This window comes from Artemia sp. Qi Xiang Cuo, chromosome 2 (genome assembly GCF_049724085.1).
Source record: "Artemia sp. Qi Xiang Cuo chromosome 2, ASM4972408v1, whole genome shotgun sequence".
NCBI classification, from domain to species: domain Eukaryota; kingdom Metazoa; phylum Arthropoda; class Branchiopoda; order Anostraca; family Artemiidae; genus Artemia; species Artemia sp. Qi Xiang Cuo.
In genome coordinates, this window is record NC_142795.1 from 48,883,325 (window position 1) to 48,907,552 (window position 24,228).

At 36.2% G+C, this 24,228-nt stretch overlaps 2 protein-coding genes across 2 annotated transcripts in view; one reads left to right on the forward strand and one right to left on the reverse strand.

Moving 5' to 3' along the window:
* LOC148955313 (protein lin-9 homolog) overlaps nucleotides 1-10,844 on the reverse strand; it is a 53,507-nt gene extending 42,663 nt beyond the window's left edge. Inside the window, exon 1 of the mRNA XM_089101468.1 lies at nucleotides 10,806-10,844. The gene's annotated coding sequence lies outside the window, so the exon portion shown is untranslated. The remainder of the gene's footprint in view (nucleotides 1-10,805) is intronic.
* Nucleotides 10,845-10,959: 115 nt separating this feature from the next.
* The window catches only part of dikar (CECR2 histone acetyl-lysine reader dikar), an 89,157-nt gene continuing 75,888 nt past the window's right edge, over nucleotides 10,960-24,228 (forward strand). Inside the window, exon 1 of the mRNA XM_089108151.1 lies at nucleotides 10,960-11,024. The gene's annotated coding sequence lies outside the window, so the exon portion shown is untranslated. The remainder of the gene's footprint in view (nucleotides 11,025-24,228) is intronic.

A 24,228-nucleotide genomic window follows, 5' to 3' on the forward strand; every position in this document is an offset into this window, starting at 1 on the left:
CATCAGGTTGATGAAATAGCAAAAGATGCTATAAATATTGACCAGCCAAGTGGGAGACCAATCCCAATTAGAGATATTTACCGATGGAGGCTATCAGATATTAATTTTAATAAGAATAATCCTACCCTTTCCCCCTTTCCCAATAAGTATCTTTCTAAAATTTATCATAGAATTTGTTCTGGAACAAATGGACTAAATTTCCTTGCATTCTCATATAAGCTTTCTAATTCAAGTGGTTCAATTCCCCTGTCCCCTCTTTGCAGGCATTGTAATATGAATAATGAAATAATTGACCATTGCCTATTTGAATTTAATATACTGACGTCTGCACAACATACCTTGCTTTGTAAACTGTTAAAATGCTTCAAACACCACAAAATCTCACTATCAGCCAAGAGCCTAGCCAACTATACCTGCACACAGAGCATAGAAATCAACATCTATCATCTTATATTTGAACTCCTTGAGTTGAAAGATCTGCTGAAAGATATCTGAATATATATAATAAATATGAGGCAATCAAGCCAGTAGCTCTGTAGCCCACAGAGTGAAGCAAAAGGAAAAGGGCTAAATAGTTTTACTGAAAAGCCCGCTTGCTGTTAAATAGAAGAAGAAGAAGGAAATCACACTAAACTCAGAAAAGAGGCTTTCCAGAAACGGAAGTTTATTAATAAAAGAGCCATTTATATTCCACGATAAAAGAGTTAGTGACGAGGTTATTAGTTCGAGGGTTTACGGTTTTTCGGGCACTTTACACTATAGCAAGTATGACCCTGCTTCTTGCGACCAACGCTAACGGATATCTTCTGAAACGGGGTATCGGACGTAGATTTGTGATCGGCGGAGCCGCATTTGGAACATAATGAACCATTCTTACAATCTGCGGCTAGGTGACCGATTGCGTGGCAATTAAAGCAGCGCCGAGGCAAGAAGACAAACTCTTCGACTGGGAGGCTTTCATATACGTCTCATATTTGGTCTTAGGAAACCCACAAGCACCAAGTTTCTGCTTATGGAGAGTGGATTAACAACAATAAGGGAGAGACGTAGCTTTCTCTTGATAAAACATCTTACAAAAATTGAATCAAATAGCTCACACACATTACATAATTGGTTAAGAAATCCAGCCATGTATAGAGGTATTGCAGATGAGTATGCCAATATTCAAAAGAAGTTCCCTGTACCAGCAAAGTCTATTGCACCTACTTTCCCCCAATCCCCTCCATGGAATTGGTCATTTCCCATAATAAATACTGAATTTTCAAAATGGAATAAAGATTTAACCCCCATTGCTTTTGTCCAGAATAAATCTGCAGAACTTAATACAATTACCTATAAAAATCACTTCCAAATATTTGTTGATGAGTCAAAAATGAATGAGAAGGTTGCAAGTAGTGTTTTCCTTCCTCACCTGAAAATCGCAATGGGCGAGAGATTATTTAATAATTTATCTATAATGTCTGCTGAGTTAAATGCCATAATCATGGCATTAGAACACCTTAAGGAAAACCAACCTTTGATTGAAAGTTCAAATAATATTATCATATATTCCGACGCTCTATAAAGCCTTGAGCTGCTGGCCTCAGCTCATCAATATAATTTGAACATTGACACTTATCATTGTCACAGTATTATTGATAATCTTGCTTCAAGTGGCATAAAAACTTACTTTCAGTACATTTCAAGCCACTCTGGCATAAGTGGTAATCATCAGGTTGATGAAATAGCAAAAAATGCTATAAATATTGACCAGCCAAGTGGGACACCAATCCCAATTAGAGATATTTACCAATGGAGGCTATCAGACATTAATTTTAATAAGATTAATCCTATCTTTTCCCCCTTTCCCAATAAGTATCTTTCTAAAATTTATCATAGAATTCGTTCTGGAACAAATGGACTAAATTTCCTTGCATTCTCATATAAGCTTTCTAATTCAAGTGGTTCAATTCCCCTGTCCCCTCTTTGCAGGCATTGTAATATGAATAATGAAACAATTGACCATTGCCTTTTTGAATGTAACTGACGTCTGCACAACATATCTTGCTTTGTAAACTGTTAAAATACTTTAAACACCACAAAATCTCACTATCAGCCAAGAGCCTAGCCAACTATACCTGCACACAGAGCACATAAATCGATATCTATCATCTTATATTTGAACTCCTAGAGTCGAAAGACCTGCTGAAAGATATCTGAATATATCTAATAAATATTAGGCAATCAAGTCAGTAGCTCTGTAGCCCACAGAGTGAAGCAAAAGGAAAAGGGCTAAATAGTGTTACTGAAAAGCCCACCTGCTGTAAAATAGAAGAAGAAGAAGATATCCGATTTTCACTGAGACTTTGAGAAAGGTATTGTGGTCATTTCGTGTCGGAAAATAGACTGTAAATGTTCGAGACGTGCCACACTGAAGGGTTTTATTGCACTTAGGGATTAGCTGTTTAAGAGACTGTTTGTCTAGATCCTCCAGCACTCGCTTGATCGCGGCTAAAAAAGCAGGTTCCTTGAGGGAGATGTTGAGTGACGGTTTCGCACGTTTAGCTGCATCCACTATCTGGCTCGCGGTTTGCTTGGAACGAACCACGAGTTTCCACTCGCTATTAGTGCGGCGTAACACAGTTATATCGCCGTCTGGACATGAGCACAGTTTGTCGATAAATGCTTTGCGTTCGTTTGGGTATTTTAAGTCTGTTGGAGGGTCTTTGAGTATTACATAGTAAAGCGGCCTCGGGGGTGCGGTTTGAGACGATTGAGATTTATCTGGCAGGGTGACTAGAGCAGCTATTATTTAGCATAAATCCATCCAATTTTCTGGAGAGTTCATTTACTTTGGACACCACAGTAGCGTGAACTGCCTCACCAATGGCAGGTACTTCACACGGACTAAATATCACATATTTTAGGGTTGGGACATTTTTCTTTGCCGCAGAGACTAGCGACTTGCACATGTTAGTAATGTTGTCCTCATATTTGGCATACGAAGCCATCTGGCTTTGAATGTCCAACTCGGTGTGAAGAGTCTTTTTAGCTTACATGATTGTATCAAGCTTGAAATAGTTTACTGTGCTTTTCAAAATCTGATCAAATTTCACCCCTTTAGTGAGTGAACTGCTCAAAAGGTTCAGAACTGGGTTGAATACCAGCTTTTCAGTCATCACTTTCACACAAAAACAACCAAAGTCCACTGAATCACACAATACTAGGAACAAGGGAAGCGTCAGGATCCGCTTACCAATTCCCGGCAAGGGGAATTGGCGTGTTACAGCTTGCACAGAAAGGCTTTTTGCATGTTCAGGTCGAAAAGCAATACGATTCCTTGCTAATTAAAGCTGTGTTATACATGAACAACTTACATAAGATGTTTGAAGTAGCACACCCCTTGACCATCGCGAAATTGCAGCTGGATAAAACATTGGGTAGGTAAAGGGCTCCACACAATGGTTAGTATTTTTTTAAATGACAAGATTTTTGCCATGTTTTTTTACAACCATTTCATTTGGTGGAAACTATGTTCAGCATTAAGAGTAAGCACAGTGCATACTTCATTACATGCAGGAGGGTTAAACCATCTATAATCTACACAATCTGGCAAATTAAAAATGAGCTGCAGGTTTGGCGGCTGTTGTCCCAATGAAGCAGCCAGTTGATTTGCATTATCCTCCACTTCTTGCATTTTTTGGTAACCTTTGTCATAATTGTTTGAATCTCTCAATGTTTCTTCCAAGAGATTCATTGGAGCACAAGAGATCCCATAATTTGAAGGATGTATGACGTGTTCCTTAACAGCTTCATTGTCATCTAAAAAGTACATTTGGCCATATGAAGCTCAATTTCGCCTTCAGTAGTTTGTGATGGATATGCTGCTAAATTGATTTTGTGATAAATTTTTCCTGCTACTTTAAAGCTAAATATATCCCAACTATTTATGGTTCAATCATCACTTACATTAAATGAAGCTAGAGCAAAACACAAGTAGAAATTTTGAATATGTTTATGAAACTCTTCAGAGAGCAAGTGATGTCCTAAAAAAAGGGAAACCAATTCATTTGGAAATTGAGGTAGTGGTATTACAATTCGACTGTGCAAGCAGTAATTTCCAAACAAATTACCTTTGTTTGCTACTCTTTCCTCCAGAAAATGGAGAGTTCCACAGTGAATAAAAGCAATGTTGAAGGGTCCCAAAGACTTATATATAACATTTACTGAGTTTATGGCTTCTTTATACATATGTACTTAGTTTTGCACCACATGTTTTTGGTAACAAAGACTACAATGCTACTGTTCTTCTGTATCTTTGATCTCCACTTTCATTTTTGATATGCTCTAATTGTCATTTTTGCATATCTTCTAACTGCCCATGTCTTTGTTGTTAATTTTCATTTTTCAAATGCTCTAATTCTCGTTTTCATTTATCTTTTAACCACATGTATCTTTGCTCTTCTATTTCATTTTTCATATGCACTAATTGTCGTTTTTGCATATCTTCTAGCCACATGTGTCTTTGCTGTTCATTTTCATTTTTCATATGCTCTAATTCTTGTTTTTTTTTATCTTCTAACTGCCTGGGTCTTTGCTGTTCATTTTCACTTTTGACACGTTTTTGGATTTTGATTACTTCAGATACTTTAGAAATGGCCTTTTCTTTAGCTGCCCTAATTGGTGTTGTTGCAACTGATGGTCCAGGTTGTCAATTTTCACATCTTATCATGTTTCATAGTTTAGGTGTTGGTTCTACAGAATTGTTATTTATAGTAACTGCAACTGCAAATCTTTGTTTTTGGGACTTCCTTTAGACATTGTCAAGGAGGCACACTCGTGCCTCTTTAAAGAGGCGACCCACCACAATGTTAAGCGATTTCCGGTCCTAGCGGTCGCAGAGAGACGGCGGTGATCGCATTTTGTAGCCTAAGCTCCAACTTAAAAACGTGCAAAATTTCACCCCCCTCCGACTTTATCTTCATGGGGGAAAGTGGGCTGGAAGTTTCGACCCTCCCGTCACAGCCCCCCTTTAACGTTGTCCAATCGGGCTGAAATTTAGAGGTTAAGCTTTCCTAGGGACTGGGAGCTTATCTTCAAAATTTCAGCTCAATCTGAACACTCTTTTCCTGTTTTCCAAAAACCAAATATAGCCACTTAATGTTCATCAATTTTTTTTTTGTTAGCCACGCCTACAGGCCACAGTTGGCAATGGATCCAGGTGAATGAGGACTCATTCGAAGCGAAATTTGACCTGTTAGGGTTTTTTGATATTTTCAGACCAAAAAATTATCCCCCGAATTTACATTTACGAAAAACCTCGTTTTCCTATAAGAGCCCATGTTAATTTTTGAAATTCCCAAAAGCATAGTATTTCATTATTAAATTAGATCAAAATAGTCCTCTTAACCTAACAAGACCAACTGCAAGCTTCCAAAATAGATTGCAGAGACTAAAAATAATTTAACAAAAGGCTCTGATGGTACAGTGGTCACTATTGCTGTCTGTCAAGCGGAAGACCCAGGTTTGATTCCCGGTCAGATTAAATTTTTTATATATTGAATTTAAAGTAGTATCTCTTAAATTTAAAGTTTAAAAAAGAAACTCAGTTTCTTTTTTAAATCCAATCTGTTAAATCCTTTGGCTCAACAGGCATCTCCAGAAGAATATCACAGTCAGCGTTCAGCTTACAGGTAAGTCTCCACTACTTTGATAACATGCCATATACCCACATGCTCAAAGAAAATTTTACTGTGCATTTGATTTGAGTATTCAGGAATTAAAAGCCTTAACACAAGAATCTTCAAAAGCGGGTGGTTTGGGGGGCGACAGCTCCCCAACTTTAACTCCTGACATGATCAGCTAACAGTTAGTCAAGCAATAATAAGTAATAAACTGTACAAAAACGTGCAGAAATTATTTGAAAAAAACTACGTTTTCTAAGGAGTTAAAGAGACTGAGTCACAAGTTCGAACCTTAAAACGTACAGGAATTAGGAGGTACAGTTGGGGGGCTGCCGTCCCCCAAACCCCCGCTTCCGTATATGAAAGGGGCTGTGCCCTCCTCAACGCCTGACTCTTTACGCTAAAGTTTTTATTGTTTAAAAAAAAGAGTTGTGAGAAAGTCAAACTTTAGCGTAAAGAGCAAGGCGTTGAGGAGGGCACAGCCCCTTTCATATTTTTTTTTATTTTTGCATAGCTCCAATTTTGATTTGACTTGATTATTTCTCTACCATTATCTGATTGTAACATTGCTGGAGCACCAAATGTTAAAAATATTGAAAAAATATGAAATCTACTAAATTATGTGATCTAAATCTTATTTATTGTAACAACTTAAACTATTATGAGACTTTGAATTGCACAAAAGGCCCTTGTTATTGCATCTGCATTTGTTTGTGGAAAACTTCCTCTGTTTTTGGAGATGCCATGCTTCAGAACCAACTTTGACCACTGTCATCACTGTAGCTTCCAATATTCTAATCTTGGTTTGCAGACTTATCTTACTATTCTTCCAAACTATTTTCAACTGTGAAAACACACCCTGAGCCTTGGCTATTCTACTTTTAACATCTTCACTTCTCTCACCATCTTTACTAATAACACTACCAGGGTAAGTGAAGCTGTCCACTTAATCAACCTTTCTGTTACCCAATGTGATCTTTTCATCTTCACTTATTCCTAGCCTTAGCAAATTAGTCTTCCTATCATTAATTGTCATACCTATTCTAGAACCCTGAACTCACATAAACCTCTAAAAGTTAATTCTGTTTGCTCAAACTTTCACCTTGGATGCAAAACACAAGTCCAGGAAAGTTTTCTTTTCCTACTTGATTCTATGTTCTTCCAGTGCAATTCCTGTGTTCCTTCAGACAAAGTCCATCAAAATGATCCATATACATAGGGATAGAACACAACCCTGCTTAACTCCTGATTTAATACAAAACCTGCAACTAACCTCTTTTCCTGCTGCTGCTTGCTCATAATCAATAAGAACTAAAAGTGTTTTATTACTCAAGCACTTGACAATTATTAAACTAGGATAATAGTAAAAATTTGGTCAAAGCATCCTCTTACCCTTCCTAAAACTGAACTGATCTTCTCTTAAAACTTTATCTACAACATCTCTAAGTGACTAAAAAAAATCCTGAAAACTACAACTGCCTACCTTAAAAAATTCTAAATACATACTTATATTGTTCACAAAAGTGCATCACTTTACTTTACTCCCTCCCCCCTAAAGTAAATATCACCTGAGTTATTTAAACTCCAAAAATAATTAAAGTGATGCACTTTTAGGAATAATATGGCCTAGGCCAGGCCTGCAGTGCAAAAAATGGGATAGCAAAGTAGCAATGCTAGGCTACTTAGCAGTTTTCCAATTTGTTGGCAAATTTTGTCTGCAAATACCATTTTTACATATAAAATTCTGTTTGCTCAAAGAAAAGCTGTCAAGATACAGGTTGTACTGCAGATTTTGGAATTCTGCTATTGGCAGCTTTGGAACTTTTTCTTTTTCCAGACCTGGGCCAGGCAAACAATTTTTTTTTTGAATTTATGGTAGGCTAGATATTTAGACTACAGCTGTTTCCAAAATTTTACAATGTTTCCTTTGGAGGGTTCCAACCCCTAAACTAGTACTTATTTCGGTAAAATTCTAATTTAGCTACTTATAGCTATCATGGAAAGTAGTTAGGTTACATGGCATTCACAAGCATGTCTAGCTAGACCCCTATGTCTAGAGATGTGTCTAGCCAGAAATCAATGTCTAGGCAACAACCATTCAGAAGTAAAATTTGGTGCTTAGCTAGACATGTTAGACAAGGTACTTAAGCAGCATTCACAAGCATGTTTAGCTAGAATCCTATGTCTAAACATGTGTCTAGCCAGAATTCAGTGTCTAGGCAACAACCACTCATAAGTAAAATTCAGTGCTTAGCTAGACAAGGTGCGGTGCTTGGATAGACATTGAGTTCTAGACTCTAGAACTCAATGTCTAGGATTTTTGATTACAGCCAATCACAATGTGTCAAGTTCCACTATTTCCATCATCTTTGTTTACATTTTTAAACTGAAATTAAATTTTTGTTTTCTTATTAATTGTTTTTTTTTCATTTTAGGCAAATATGCAACACCAGACATAATAGTGAAGCACACTAAGGCAAAAATGTTTTGCTTATCTCATCCATTATCTTTTGACAGTAAAAATAGGGATTACAGTTATGAAAGTTTTGCTGGCATAAGTTCTCTTGATTGGCTAGAAATGACAATTTGAAACTAAATTTGTAGTTTTATCTAAGCACCAAATTTTACTTGTGAATGGTTATTGCCTAGACATTGAATTCTGGCTATACACATGTCTATACATGGGATTCTAGCTAGACATGCCTGTGAACACTGCTTTATCTAAAAATTGAGTTCTAGACTCTAGAACTCAATGTATAAGATTTTCAATATGTGTCAATATGTATTTACATTGGCTGTAATGTATTTACAGCCAATATGTATCAAGTTCCACTATATTCATTAACTGTTTTTTTCATTTTAGGCAAATATGCAACACCAGACATAAAAGCAAAGCACAATACAGCAATTGTTTTCCTTATCTCATCCATAATCTTGTAACAGTAAAAATAGGGATTACAATTTTAAAAGTCTTGTCTGCATAATCTCTCTTGATTGGCTAGAAATGACAATTTCAAACTAAATTTGTAGTTTTAGCTAAGTACCAAATTTTACTTGTGAATGGTTGTTGCCTAGACATTGAGCTCTGGCTAGACACACTTGTGAACACTGCTTTAAGCAGCATTCACAAGCGTGTCTAGCTAGAATCCCATGTCTAGACACGTGTTTAGCCAGAATTTAATGTCGAGGCAACAACCATTCACAAGTAAAATTTGGTACTTAGCTAAAACTAAAAAATTAGTTTTAAATTGTCATTTCTAGCCAATCAAGAGAGCTTATTCAGGCAAAACTTTCAAAATTGTAATCCCCATTTTTACTGTCAAACAATTGCCTTAGTGTGCTTCACTATTATGCATGATGTTGCATATTTGCCTAAAATAAAAAAAAAAAAATCAGTTTAAAAATGTAAACATAAATGATGAAAAAGTGAAACTTGACATGTTCTGATTGGCTGTAATCAATGGATATCCACTCTTTGACTATTGGAAAAAATTAGTTTATAAGCTTAGGCCCTATATAGAATGCTACTATCCAATCTCCTTATAATTAAAAACATTTTAGTCATCTAGTTGGAAAATTTGGCCCATCTGTATAGTTAGAATTTATTCTGAATAGCATAAAATATGTTAATATTATAGGGTTTTTTCAACATTAATTATCACTACTGTGTTACAACTTCCGTCTCTCTCCCTCTTAATGGAAGATATATTTTGAAGCCCAGGATAAATTTTTCCTATACAGATGGGCCAAATTTTCTAACTAGATGACTAAAATGTTTTTAATTATAAGGAGATTGGATAGTACCATTCTAAATAAGCTTATAAACTAATTTTTTCCAATAGTCAAAGGGTGGAGTCCTGTAATCAACAATCCTAGACATTGAGTTCTAGAGTCTAGAACTCAATGTTTAGCCAAGCGCCTTGTCTAGCATGTGTGCCAAATTTTACTTGTGAACAGTTGTTGCCTAGACATTGAATTCTGGCTAGACATGTGTCTAGACATGGGATTCTAGCTAGACATTCTTGTGAACACTGCTTTAGGAAAATAAAATTTTCAGGGATGGGTCTAGCCTACAGACTAAAGTATGCCCTAGGAAGGTATTTTGAAGTACTGACCTCCACTCCTTCTCCCTCTAGAGGGTCCTGAAATTTGCCTGCAGCTCTATTCCTATTGAAAATTTTACAAAAAAACATTTTAAGCATACCTAATTTATAGTTATTGTTTCCTTTTCTCTGGCTTTAGTTCTGAAAATGCAATTCCTTTCATTTGAGTAGAATTTTAAGCCATATCAATGTTTTTTTTTTCAAAATTAAGGAAATGTATTTGTATATCTTTAAAAGGTAAAGTTCTACCAAATCATAGGCTATTATTGAGTTAGGAAAAAAGTGAATACACCATTTGATGCCCTTTTTTATGATTATTAAAAATATGACGATCATTTCTAACACAATTTAATTATCGCCCCCCCCCCTATATGCTAATTCAGGGTTAGGCATATAAAAGGGGGGGGGATGACATTCATTTTCGATAGAAATGATTATTATACTCATAATTAACATAAAAAAAAGGCATTGAATGGTGTATTCACTTTATTCCTAACTCAATAATATGATTTGGTAGAAATTTACCCTTTAAAACCTTATAAATTGGGATTAAGCAAAGCTATGAAGCTGAAAACAATCTTTCTGTAGCCTACTTCATGTAAGTGGAAGACCTATTTTGCAAGGTTTCATTTGATAACACACAAATTTTTAAAGGTCATCAAAGTCAGGACCCTCTAGAGAGAGAAAGAGTGGAGGATGGTACTTAAAAATACCTTCACAGGACACACTTTAGCCTGTAGATCCATCCCTGAACGTTGCATTTTCCTAACCTAACCCCTTTCCGAGATAGACAAAAGCAGCTAAATTAGAATTTAACCCTTATTTGCCAAGTTTAGGTACTATCTGAGTGTTGAAGGTTTTACTCTATAAATCATCATTAGGCCTCAGCTCTCCAGATAGCCTATGTCTAGGCCAAATCAAGTAGCCTGGTAGTTGAACGAAATAATTATTTTAGTATACGACTAACCAATGCTTTAAAATACATTTTTTACTAAAAAAATACCTACCAATGAACCACAAAGAGTAACTTAACAATTACCTTAAAAAATCACTTGTTCTAGCGTGTTCAAATAACCTGCTTATTTATGAAAGCTTAAATGGCGCCCGTTTTGTTATTGCCATCTATAGCGAAAATTTTATATAAGCCAAATCAGAATTAATCAAGGGAAGAAATAGAGATACTAAAGGCAATTATTTGAACCAAAATAATAGTTTAGATCAGAATTTCTAAGGTTAAGCCTTGGAGTTGTTGCTTTAGGTTGGTGTTACCTTTTTGCTAAGAATTTGGCAAATTTGTAATTTACAAATAAAGTGTTTTACCTCCACCCCTATATATATACCAATTCAGGGTTTGAATTTGCACATTGGGGGTGGGGTGGGGGTAGGGGTAAGGTACCAAACCTGGCCAGGGAAATTTTTTTTTCGAATTTATGGTAGGCTAGATATTTAGACTAGGCCTACAGCAGTTTCCAAAATTTTACATTATTTCCTTTGGAGGGTTCCAGGTAAATTTCTACCAAATCATATTATTTATTATTTATTTATTTATTAATACCAAGATACGGTAAGCTTTAACAAGCTTGTCGCACAAAACAATTATAAAAAAGTCTATAACAATGTCAATGACATAACAAAAACATACAGTAACTGAAAAACATTGGAAAAACATTATTACTGAAACATACAATAACATACCAACTTAACTGAAACATATCTGTTAATAATTGAAACCTACGAAAAAGTAAGCCTACAAAATAACTGTCACACTGTCACAAATCAGGTAATACAAAAGTAAAAAAAAAAATAATCTCAAATTGGATTGTGATAGGACCTAGTATAGAAATCTGTAGAGGTTAAACTACTTTTGAAAGACTTGACTGTGGTACTTGCAACTATTTATGATGGAAGTGAATTCCAAGTCTTCCACACTCAACTAGACAAAGAGTTTTGGCCTAATCTTTTCTGTGAACATGGTGGGTAAATTTTGTGTTGGTGTTGACGGGTACTACTGTATTCTGTAAAAGTGAAAAAGTGAGTTGGGGTGATATTATCAATATTCCTAACAATGCGAAATGTATTTATTACGTCGGCTCTATCACGTCTGAACTGGAGAGAAGGCAACTGTAGTCTATGCATTCTCAGTTAGGAATTCTCAGTCTATGCATTATTGAGTTAGGAATAAAGTGAATATGGTAAAGTTCTATGAAATCATATTATTGAGTTAGAAATAAAGTGAATACACCATTCAATGCCTTTTTTTATGCTGATTACAAATATAGCCTAATAACAATTTCTATTTGAAATGAATTTCAGCCCCCCCCCCCTATATAGGCTATAACCAACCGACCCCGTATTGGGCCTCTTTTGGGGGGGGGGCTGAAATTCATTTCCGATAGAAATGCTTATTATATTTGTAATCAGCATAAAAAAGGCATTGAATGGTATATTCAGTTTAGTCCTAACTCAATAATATGATTTCATAGAACTTTACTGTGAATACACCATTCAATGCCTTTTTTTATGCTGATTACAGATATAATAATCATTTCTATCGGAAATGAATTTCAGCCCCCCCCCCCTATGTATGCCAATTCAGGGTTAGGTAAAGTTCTACCAAATCATATTATTGACTTATGCATAAAGTAAATATACCACTCAGTGCCTTTTTTGGTAAAGTTCTACCAAATCATATTATTGATTTATAAATAAAGTGAATACACCATTCGATGCCTTTTTTAATGCGTATAACCAATATAATAGGCTAATAATTTATATCGGAAATGAAATATAGCCCCCCCCCCCTATATAGGCTATCCCTCCCCTACCCTTTACTGGGCATATATAGGGGGGGGGGGGCTGAAATTAATTTCCGAAATAGGTTCTTATTATATGCTTTAAACGCCTAAAAAAGGCCTCGAATGTTTTTTTAAATTTAGTCTTAACTAAATAATATGATTTGGTAGAACTTTACCCCTTTTTTATATGCTGATTACAAATATAGTAATCATTTCTATTGGAAATGAATTTCAGCCCCCCCTATATATGCCAATTCCGGGTATATATATCTACAACCAAACCTAACCCGGATTGGGCATATTTAGGAGGGGGGAGAGCTGAAATACATTTACGAGAGAAATGTTAGGCCTATTATATTTTCAATCAGCATTAAAAAAAGGCATCAAATGGTGTATTAACTTTAGTCATAACTCAATAATATGATTTGGTAGAACTTTACCCAGGGTTGGGTTAGGTTAGGTTGTAGAAATATATACCCTGAATTGGCATATATAGGGGGGGGGATAAAATTAATTTCCGATAGAAATGATTACTATATTCATAATCAGCATTAAAAAAGGTGGTAAAATTCTACTTTAGTTACTTTTGGATATCTTGGAAAGGGGTTGGGTTAGGAAAATGAAACTTTCAGGGATGGATATACATGCTAAGGTATGTCCTGGGAAGGTACTTTGAAGTACCTACCTCCACTCCTCACCCCCTCTCTATATAATGATAAATTACTGCACATTACTAGTTGTTTTAGCTCACATTTTATCCTATATTACTATCATAATTATAAATCACTGCTTACCTTACACAACTTCTGCTTTTAACCTTGTTCATTAAAATGTTTTCCAAAATCCTATTTTCATTTAACAGTCATCACTTTAACTTATTTACTATCTAGCTGACATTGCTTATGGAACCTGTTTGTGATGTCACAACTTTGCTTTTCATAACCCCTTTAACAGTAGCATGCATGTCCCATGGGGTAGAAGACAACTGTATGTTGATATGATATTTAAACTTTATTAATTGAGGAAAGGATTGTACAAGAGATAGACCAGTAAAAAAATCCAAATTGTTTTTCAAGTACAAATTATGTTATGAGAAGATGTTTTTATTTTTATAGGTCCATGCGCTCATGAAGCTTTTTAAATATTTCTGAAGAACTAATTGATAGAGCACTACAAACATCAGAATTGACTTTAGAAGACAAGTTATGTCATGGGAAGATGTTTTTGAAATCCCCCCCTCCCCAAAACTCAAAAATGTCTAAAATTCTACTTAAGAAGCTTTTTAAATAGTTATAAAGCACTAATAGATAGAGCGCTATAAATATCAGAATTGACTTCAGAGGACAAATCATGTCATGGAAAGATGTCTTTAAAATCCCCCGTCCCCCTAAACTAAAAATAATACAAAATTCTATTGTAGAATCTGTTTTAAATATTTCTAAAGTGCTAAGACATAGAGCGCTGCAAACATCAGAATCAACTTTAGAGGACAAATTATGTTATGGGAAGATGTTCTTGAAATCCCCCTTCCCCCCAAACTCAAAATTTTTCATAATTCTGCTTTAGAAGCTTTTTTAAATATCTCTAAAGCGCTAAGCCTTAGAGTGCTACATTTGACTTTAGAAGACAAGTTATGTCATGGGAAGATGTTTTTGAAATCCCCCCTCCCCAAAACTCAAAAATGTCTAAAATTCTACTTAAGAAGCTTTTTAAATATTTCTAAAACACTAATAGATAGAGTGCTACAAATATCAGAATTGACTCTAGAGGACAAATTTTATTATGAGAAGATATTCTTGAAATCCCCCTTCCCCCCAAACTCAAAATTCTGCTTCGCAAGCTTTTTTAAATATTTCTAAATCGCTAAGTCATAGAGCGCTATATACTTCAGCATTGACTTCAGAGTACAATTTATGTTATGGTAAGATGTTTTTGAAATCCCTCTTCCCCCCAAACTCAAAATTTTCTAAAATTCTACTCTAGAAGCTTTTTAAATTTCCAAAGCACTAACAGATAGCACACTAAAAATATCAGAATTGACTTTAGAGGCCAAATTAATTCTACAATATTTCCCCCTTCCCCCCAAACTCAAAATTTTTTTTAAATCCCCCTTTGCCCCAAACTCAAAATTTTCCAAAATTCTACTTTAGACTTGACTTAAGTCCCATCTGTCAAAAAGTTGTGTCTTAAGCAGCAGAGACAAATCCTTGCATCGCCATATGGGCATAAGGGCCCTGAAACTGGAACTTGCAAGGGCAAGACATCTTTTAATGTCTTTTGATAGACTGTTGTTGCTGGTGATCAGACTACCAAGGTAAGGGAACTCATTAACCCACTGGATACTCTCTCCATTAAGTTTCAGGTCTGGCTTAACTGTATCCTGCAGCTTTGTATCCTGCAAACTGGCTTGGTATTCTTGGATGACTAAGGATGACATGGCTCTGATCCGTTGGAGTATAATTCAGGTGAAGATCTTGGCAGTTTGACTTTTTAGGCTAATAGGATGGTAATTATCACATCACCTTTGACCCCTTCTTGTGTAATGGAACAATTGTGGCTTTGCACCAAGAAGTTGGGAAATGACTCTTTTGCCAGGCAGCAGATACAATCTTGTGGAAAAGATCTATAAGTGGTTCACACCAGACTTTCAGCAGTTCTGCCTTTATTCTGTCCGGGCCAGGGGCCTTGTTAGTCTTCAGTGCTTGGATGGCATCCTTGACCTCAGAATGGAGAGGAGGTAGGCTGGCGTCTGAGACAGTCACGGGAAACAAGTCCAGGACAGCAGGGTTTGGAAGGATATCAGGATTAAGCTTTTCTTTGAAATGCTCCATCCATATCGATCGGATTCCTTCTGTGCTTTGTATCTGGGAGCTGTTTTTATCTAGCAGTGCACAAGAACAGATACTTTTCTTGCTTTTTAGCTCACAAACTCTCTTATACATGAAGTATGAGTCACCTTTCTTAAAATCAGACTCACACTGTTTGCATTTGTCTTTAATGTATACGGGTATATGGGCTATACGGGTGGTTTTTTCTACAGCATGCTTCAACTGCTTGTATCTGTCCCTGCTCTCTCTGTCTGAGCTGTTATTGTGTTTTCGTTTCTCAGCACATAATGAAATGATTTTGTTGGTTATCGAAGACTTTTCATCACCCTTTTTGATTCCTAGGGCAGACATTGCTACTTTGCTGATTATCCTAGAGGAGTCTGTGACCAGTTTATTGATATCCTCTTTAGATAGAGTTATAGGAATATTAGAAAGAAGGTCTGATATTTGAGTAGACAGTTCATTGATGTAGGTCTGGCAGGTTTGAGGGTCTTTGAGAAGATGTATGTTAAAACGAGCAGGTCTATTATTCAGCTTTGCGGAAGATTTCAGGCATATTTTTAGTGCAGACATGACCAGGGAATGGTCGCTGTCAAAATTGCCACCTGCGAGGGTGACAGTATCTAGCACAGATGATTTCCACTGCCTAGAGACAAGCACGTAATCAATAAGATTATGGGTTTTTCCTTCCGTCAATGTCCATGTCGCCTTATGATGTTCTCTGTGTTTGAAGAGAGTGTTGGTAATGGCTAGATCACTGTCTCTGCAAAATTCAATGAGGCGTTCTCCCCTCTTGTTAAGTCGTCCAAGGCCAAATTTACCCATAACATCTTCGTTAGCAGCAGAATCGTTACCAATAATAGCATTGAAGTCGCCAATGACAACAACAAGGTCATTTTTGGAAACTGCGTCAATTAGGCTTTGCAGTTGAAAATAGAAATTGTCAGACTCTTCATCTGGTTTGCTGCAGTCAGGAGCGTAGACTTGTATGATCGTGATGTTGATTGGTGATCCTTTCATTCGTATCAGAATCAACTGTTCCTACTTTATAAGCTTTAGAATTCTACTTTAGAAGCTTTTTTAAATATTTCTAAAGCGCTAAGACATAGAGCACTAGAAAACATCAGAATCGACTTTAGAGGACAAGTTATGTCATGGGAAGATGTTTTTGAAATCCTTCTTCCCCCCAAACTCAAAATTTTCTAAAATTCTGCTCTAGAAGCTCTTTAAATATTTCCAAAGCACTAATAGATAGTGCGCTAAAAACATCAGAATTGACTTTAGAGGCCAAATTAATTCCACAATAATTCCCCCTTCCCCCCAAACTTTAAAACTTTTCTGAAATCCCCCCTTTGCACCAAACTTAAAATTTTCCAAAATTCTACTTTAGAAGCTTTTTTAAATATTTCTAAAGTGCCAAGACATAGAGCGCTACAAGCATCAGAATCAACTTTAGAGGACAATTTATGTCATGGGAAGATGTTTTTGAAATCCCCCTTCCCCCCAAACTCAAAATTTTCCAAAACTCTACTTTAGAAGCTTTTTTAAATATTTGTAAAGGGCTAAGACATAGAGCGCTACAAACATCAGAATCGACTTTAGTCAATTTATGTCATGGGAAGATGTTTTTGAAATCCCCCTTTGCCCCAAACTCAAAATTTTCTAAAATTCTGCTCTAGAAGCTTTTTCAATATTTCCAAAGCACTAATAGATAGCATGCTAAAAACATCAGAATCGACTTTAGAGGCCAAATTAATTCCACAATAGTTCCCCCTTCCCCCCAAACTTAAAACTTTTCTGAAATCCCCCCTTTGCACCAAACTTAAAATTTTCCAAAATTCTACTTTAGAAGCTTTTTAAATATTTCTAAAGCACTAAGACATAGAGCACTACAAACATCAGAATCGACTTTAGAGGACAAGTTGTGTTATGGGGAGAGGTGTTTGAAATCCCCCTTCCCCCCAAACTCAAAATTTTCTAAAATTCTACTTTAGAAGCTTTTAAAATATTTCTAAAGCACTAATAGATAGAGTGCTAAAAGCATCAGAATAGACTTCAGAGGACACGTTATATCACGAAGAGGTTTTTAAAATCCCCCTTCCCATCAAACTCAAAATTTTCTAAAATTCTACTTTAGAAGCTTTTTAAATATTTCTAAAGCACTTATTGATAGAGGGCTACAAACATCAGAATTGACTTTAGAAGACAAATTATGTCATTGGAAGATGTTTTTGAAATCCCTCTCCCCAAAACTTAAAAATGTCTAAAATTCTACTTAAGAAGCTTTTTAAATATTTGTAAAGCACTAATAGATAGAGCGCTACAAATATCAGAATCGACTTCAGAGGACAAATTATGTTATGGGAAGATGTTTTTGAAATCCCCCTTCCCCCCAAACTCATAATTTTCCAAAATATTACTTTAGAAGCCTTTTAAATATTTCTAAAGCGCTAAGACATAGAGCGCTACAAACGTCAGAATCAACTTTAGAGGACAAATTATGTTATGGGAAGATGTTCTTGAAATCCCCCTTCTGCCCAAACTCAAAATTTTCCAAAATTCTACTTTAGAGGCTCTTTTAGATATTTCTAAAGCGCTAAGACGTAGAGCGCTACAAACATCAGAATCGACTTTAGAGGACAAGTTATGTCATGGGGAGATGTTTTTGAAATCCCCCTTCTTGCCAAACTCAAAATTTTCTAAAATTCTACTCTTCAAGCTTTTTAAATATTTCCAAAGCACTAACAGATAGCGCGCTAAAACATCAGAATCGACTTTAGAGGCCAAATTAATTCTACAATAATTCCCCCTTTCCCCCAAACTCAAAATTTTTTTGAAATTCCCCTTCCCCTAACTCAAAATTCTACTTTAGAGGCTTTTTTAAATATTTCTAAAGCGCTAAGACATAGAGCACTACAAACATCAGAATCGACTTTAGAGGACAAGTTATGTCATGGGCAGATGTTTTTGAAATCCCTCTCCCCCCCAAACTCAAAATTTTCTAAAATTCTACTTTAGAAACTTTTTAAATATTTCCAAAGCACTAACAGATAGCGCGCTAAAAACATCAGAATCGACTTTAGAGGCCAAATTAATTCTACAATAATTCCCCCTTCCCCCCAAGCTCAAATTTTTTTTGCAATCTCCCTGCCCCAAACTCAAAATTTTCCAAAATTCTACTTTAGAAGCGTTTTTAAATATTTATAAAGCGCTAAGACATAGAGCGCTACAAACATCAGAATCGACTTTAGAGGACAATTTATGTCATGGGAAAATGTTTTTGCTATCCCCCTTTGCCCCAAACTCAAAATTTTCAAAAATTCTACTTTAAAGGTTTTTAAATATTTCTAAAGCACTAAGACATAGAGCGCCACAAACATCAGAATCGACTTTAGAGGACAATTTATATCACGGGAAGAGGTTTTTGAAATCCCCCTTCCCCCCAAACTCAAAATTTTCCAAAATTCTACGTAAGAAGCTTTTTAAATATTTCTAAAGCACTAATAGATAGAGCGTTACAAATATCAGAATCGATTTCAGAGGAAAAATTATGTTATGGGAAGATGTTTTTTTAAATCCCCCTTCCCCCCAAACTCAAAATTTTCCAAAGTTCTGCTTTAGAAGTTTTTTAAATATTTCTAAAGCACTAATGGATAGAGTGCTAAAAGCATCAGAATCGACTTCAGAGGACACGTTATATCACTGGAAGAGGTTTTTAAAATCCCCCTTCCCCCCAAACTCGAAACTTTTTTGAAATCCCCCTTTGCCCCAAACTCAAAATTTTCCAATATTCTATTTTAGAAGCTTTTTTAAATATTTCTAAAGCGCTAAGACATAGAGCGCTACAAACATCAGAACCAACTTCAGAGGACACGTTATATCACTGGAAGAGGTTTTTAAAATCCCCCTTCCCCCCAAACTCGAAACTTTTTTGAAATCCCCCTTTGCCCCAAACTCAAAATTTTCCAATATTCTACTTTAGAAGCTTTTTTAAATATTTCTAAAGCGCTAAGACATAGAGCACTACAAACATCAGAATCGACTTCAGAGGACACGTTATATCACGAGAAGAGGTTTTTAAAATCCCCCCTCCCAAAACTCAAAAAATTCTAAAATTCTACTTAAGAAGCTTTTTAAATATTTCTAAAGCACTAATATATAGAGCACTACATATATCAGAATCGATTTCAGAGGACAAATTGTGTTATGAGAAGATGTTTTTGAAATCCCCCTTCCCCCCCAAACTCAAAATTTTCCAAAATTTTACTTTAGAACCTTTTTTAAATATTTCTAAAGCGCTAAGACAGAGAGCGTTACAAACATCAGAATCGACTTTAGAGGACAAATTATGTAATGGGAAGATGTTCTTAAAATCCCCCTTCCCCCCAAACTCAAAATTTTCCAAAACTCTACTTCAGAAGCTTTTTTAAATATTTCTAAAGCGCTAAGCCATAGAGCGCTACAAACATCAGAATCGACTTTAGAGGACAAGTTATGTCATGGGAAGATGTTTTTGAAATACCCATTACCCATTGAAATTTTGACAAAACAACATTTTACCTTAATTTTCGGTTATCAGTTTCTTTTTCTCTGGCTTTAGTTTTAAAAACGCAATTTCAGTTATTTGAGCAGAATTTTAAGCCATATCAATGTCACCAGTTATGTCATGGGAAGATGTCTTTGAAATACCCATTACCCATTGAAATTTTGAATAAACAACATTTTACCTTAATTTTCAGTTGTCAGTTTCTTTTTCTCTGGCTTTAGTTCTGAAAATCATTTGAGCAGAATTTTAAGCCATATCAGTGTTTTATTTCCAAAATTTAGGAAATGTATTTGCATATATTTAAAACCTTATAAGTTGGAATTGAGCAGAAGTTTTGAAGCTGAAATAAGTTTGTTGTACTTCATTTAAACAGAAGATCTATTTTGCAGGGTTCCATTGCTATAACTCACAGATTTTTAAAGGTCATTCAAAGTTTTTGAAATCCTCCTTACCATTCATCCCATTCCCCCTTAATACTCTAAAATCTGGTTGGTAATTTGAAATTTGAAAAGCCTTATTTTCCACGGGGAATTTTTTTTTTTTTGGGGGGGGGGTTCCGTGAGGGTATTTCCCGTGGGGGGTATTTTCCGGCGGGTATTCGCCAAGAACCACAAATTTGATGGTATGAGTTTTATTAAAATTTTTGATTGTTAGGGGTTGTTTCCCCCTTTTACAAAACTCAGACAAATTTTTTAGACAGGCAAATTATCAACCAGATTTTAGAGTATGATTCCGGTGCAACACGTTGCATCAAAATGGTCAGCTTAGATTAGTATAAGCAGGGGCACCGCGAGCAGGTGGCTGACCACCGCCCCCCCCCTCCCCCTCTCCCTGCTATCAAATCCCCTTGCTGCTAACCTTTCCACCCTCAAAAGAAAATTTTTATATAAGTTCCAGCATTTTTTACATATTTTAAATTGTGGATGTAAAAAAGGAAAGCAAAATTTTTCAGCATTATAGCATTAAGCTATTTGAATATGTTTTATGTGGTTACCCAACTCAAAATGTTAAGGGGTTTCCAAAAAAACTAATCAAAACGAATATAGATTATTTGGTACTTGTGCATTATAAATAACCCACGGCTATAGACTGTGCAAGGAAACCAGACAAACGGGTATTTGTTAGACAAATAAACCAGACAAACGGGTATTTATTAGACAGACATAAAACATATTCAAATAGCTTAATGCTATGATGCTGAAAAATCTTGCTTTTCTTTTTTACATCCGCGATTTAAAATATGTTAAAAATGCTGGAACTTATATAGAAATTTTCTTTTGAGGGACCAAGTTTGCAGATGATAGCAAGAGAAACCCCAAAAGGTGTAGACATTCAATAAAGAAACTGGAGAAATCTGATGGCACGGAAATTACTGACCTGTGAGAAATTGCTGAATTACTCAACAAACAAATTGCATCAGTGTTTGCCAATGAAACTGATGGTCCTTTCTCCAACAGTCCAACATACCGTATACCAAACCTTATGCCAACTATCATGATTACTCTAGGGTCTGTCACAAAGCGACTTGAAGTGCTAGATGTTAATAAGTCAGCAGGGCTGGATAACATTCACCCAAGGCTCCTAAAAGAACTGGCTAATGAGATATCAACTCCATTATGTCAAATGTTTCAGAAGTCCCTCAACTCAAAGACTGTGCCTTCAGATTGGAAGAGCTCTTACATTACACCAATATTCAAGAAAGGTGACAAGACAAATGCGGAGAATTATCAGCCAATCAGCTTAATCTCAGCAGTAGCAAAAACCCTGGAATGCATTGTGAATGCCAAAATTCAAACACATCTTCTGTCCAACAGTATACTGTCACCAGACCAGCATGGCTTCCTTCTGGGAAAGTCAGTTGAGACCAACTTACTTGAAACCTACAATATCATCACTGACCTTCTGGAGAGGGGAGTACGTGTTGACCTTATTTTGCTTGTCCTCACCAAAGCATTTGACAAGGTGCCCCGCAGACGCCTTAGGGGCAAATTATCAGCCACTGGCATCCACACTGATGTAGTAAAATGGGTGGTGAATTTCCTAACAGATCAAGAGCAGCATGTCCAACTTTTCACCAATAACGGCAATAAGGTATTTTCTGAACCATGTGATGTTGTCAGTGGAGTTCCCCAGGGTACCGTCCTAGGCCCCACCCTCTGCCTAGTCCTGTTAATTCCATCTGCATTGTAACAGAGAAAATGTTTGCCAAGAAACGTCAGTACCACCACAAGAAAATCACAGAACAGTCAGTACAAAAAAAAGAAGATCACCCCATTTCCTTTGGTCAACACTCTATCCAAGGAACACAAAACCCTTCCTTTTTGCTTCTGATGTTTCTTTATCTGAGTTGTAATCTTTCTATGAGGCTGAATTCTTTCCACCAGACCCCTAACTTGAACGGAAATATGCTGAAGAGCTTGACCAATTTTTGTGTGCATTCTCTGACTCTGATTTTATAGTATCTGTAATGTCAATGACTGATGCTATTGTGCGTCTTTAGCCAAAGCTGTCACAAGGCATAGATAGAATTCAAACTCTGATTTTATAGTATCTGTAATGTCAATGGCTGATGCTATTATGTGTTTTAAGCCAAAGCTGTCACAAGGCATAGATGGAATTCAAACCCTACATATCAAAAATGGTGGCCCTGCACTTTTAGAACATCTTATGTTACTGCTGCAAATGATTTTTACAAAGGGCTTGGTATCAACCAGTTTATACAAGCTTTATGAACTGCTGTTCATAAAAGAGCTTGAAGAAAAAAGTTACATGCCTCTACATCAATGTGGAGACCCTGCAGTTGTTGCTAATGCTCTGCTTGATGCTTCTTGTACACTCGCCTTGGTGAGTCATGATGTTTGCCATACCTTTGACTCCTTGACCCATCCCCTTTTGCTATAGAGGATTAAATCTGCCTATAATCAGTTCTCAAAGGGATATGTATGCCAAGCTACGAGTCCATCTTAAAATCCCACCTAAGGAAGACAAAATGGCAAGACCACTGAATAGAACTGTACCAGTTAAGAGATGAGCCATGCAAAGTGCAATTGCTTCACCTTGTTACTTCAATAACTACGTCCTTGAAGCTCAGGACCAGTGTGATATGTCTTGCATTCTCACTGGCCTCAATATCTTCTTAGTCACTTCTGCTGATGACATTTTTAACATCAGCTGAATTTTGGACAAAATTTCTGAAACTTTCCAAAAACTACAGCAGAATACTTAAAATCTGGTCTTGAATTTAATGCTGAAAAGTCTGATGTAGTGCATTTTTAACTGGTAAGGCCAACTTCCTTGAGAAATTGTACTTGGGAATTCAATGATATGCCTTTTTGACCAAATTGTTTACCTTTTTGTTCACATTGGAAATACCATTTCTCACATTTGTCATCTCCTAACTGAAGGCATCAAACACTGCATATCAGCTTCATATGCTTCCATAGTCTCTGCTAAGTTTTGTTTCAGTCACTGTTATCTTGCAATGCTGTACAACACTGTTGTTCTCCTCCACATCCTCTGTACTGCAACCTTCTGGAAGATTCTTACAAATGCTGATGAATGAAAATCAGAGGCAACGCTATAGCGTTGCCTGTAGTAAAGGCCATATGGCTCCAATGTGTTATTATTTATTTATTATTATTTATTTATTTTCCAGAAGCACTTCATGTGGAAGGGGTCGTCGTAAAAACTTCAAAGAGGGCTCATTCAGTTGGAAATCAAGAGTTCCAGTGCTCTTTTTAAGGGTCAAAACTTATTGGAAGGCAACTAACACCCCTTCCACGCCCACCATTTCCCCAGACACACCCAATCAAAATTTTGAGATAGCCATTTTGTTCTACATAGTTGATTTCTAGATAGAAATTATGTTTTTGAGGAGGACACTTCCCCCAAAGCCCTCAGGGCATGACTTATTAATTAATCGACTATTAATTAGGGCACTAGCCCTTTCAATTTCCGACCAAGTTTTTATGACAAAACTCTATAAAAACCTTATATGCCCCCGGGCATAAATTACAACCTTTGCCCATGAGGATTGTAGTTGCCCCTGGGGGGGGGGGGGTGTTATCCCTAAAGAAATAGTTTTGGGACCTTTCAACTACTTTTAACAAATTGTCTATTTCAAATTTTTGATTGGATGTGTTTGTTGAAATGATGGACGTGGGAGGGGGGTCAGTTGCCCTACAATCACTTTCGACTATTAACAAGGGCAATAGCTTTCTCAATTTCCAATCGAATAAGGCCTTTTTAAAGTTTCTACGACAACACCTTCTATAAAAACCTTATATGCCCCAA